We start from the raw sequence: 1,050 nt of genomic DNA on the forward strand, positions 1-1,050 counted from the left end.
AACTGCATAAATTAATGAAGAAAGGTGTTAATCAAGGGGCAGGTGACTGAGAACATAGTATGATGAAATTCTTATCCAAAAATAATTTATGGGGGGAGGATAGGATAAACTTAGCAGCACTCAGAGGTTACTCCTGGCTCTCCTCTCAGAAATGGTCCCTGGCAGTTCAGGGAACTACATGGGATGCTGGGAATTGAGCCCAGGTTCATCCCAGTTCGGCCGCATGCAAGGCAAACGCCCTACCACTGTACTATAGTTCTGGCTCGACAAAACAACTTCAATCATAAGGATATAGTAAAAAAAAACTCTCAAGAGAAGATGTAATAAATGATACAGCCATTTGAAGAAAGTCCATATACACTGGAATTTTAAAATGTTACTACACTTATGCTGCATAACATAATATCCTATTCTCTTGATTAAATAAAAAATTGGGCCTTCCATTAGTTGATAAAGCCCTCTCTCCTTGCAATATACAAAAGTGGTACAGCCAAAAATTGAACATTCTCACTAGTAACAAGAACAAATTTGATTTAAAAAATAAACACTGAAAAAAAAAAACCTAATAAAATGGGAGGAAGATTGAGTTTGATAAAGGTTAGGGAATTTATTCAAGATTAAAAGTTTTCAAGTCCCTTATACTTACCTGGCAGGGGAGATACCATGATCACGAAGGTGGTTTTCCCAGGGTTAGGCTTATCCATTGCACTCCGGATGTGCTGACCCCTGCGATTTCCCCAAATGTGGGAAACTTGACTGCATAATTTGTGGTAGTGGGGGACTGCGTTCGCGCTCTCCCCTGAAAAAAAAAAGTTTTCAAGTTCCATGAAAGTATGTGAATGGGGGAATATATTTGTCTGCTGGTATGCTTTTCTTCCACAATGCCTGGATTCAATCCCCAGCACCAAACATAGTTCCCAGAGATCTGAGCACCATGTCAGGAATATTTACTGAGAGTACCACCAGGTTTGGCCCCAAACAAAAACAATGAAATTAAAAATCTGAGTGACTTTTTATCCTTCTCTCCTCTTTCCTTTTCTTTCTTCTTTC

The 1,050-nt window shown here is 39.1% G+C and overlaps 1 non-coding gene across 1 annotated transcript; it reads left to right on the forward strand.

The window, feature by feature from the left end:
• The first annotated feature begins 638 nt into the window (after nt 1–638).
• On the forward strand, nt 639–802 carry LOC126026564 (U1 spliceosomal RNA). The gene has a single exon (XR_007501788.1). It is a non-coding gene; the product is annotated as a U1 spliceosomal RNA (small nuclear RNA).
• Nucleotides 803–1,050: the final 248 nt, after the last annotated feature.

This window comes from Suncus etruscus, chromosome 13, assembly GCF_024139225.1.
Source record: "Suncus etruscus isolate mSunEtr1 chromosome 13, mSunEtr1.pri.cur, whole genome shotgun sequence".
Taxonomy (NCBI): domain Eukaryota; kingdom Metazoa; phylum Chordata; class Mammalia; order Eulipotyphla; family Soricidae; genus Suncus; species Suncus etruscus.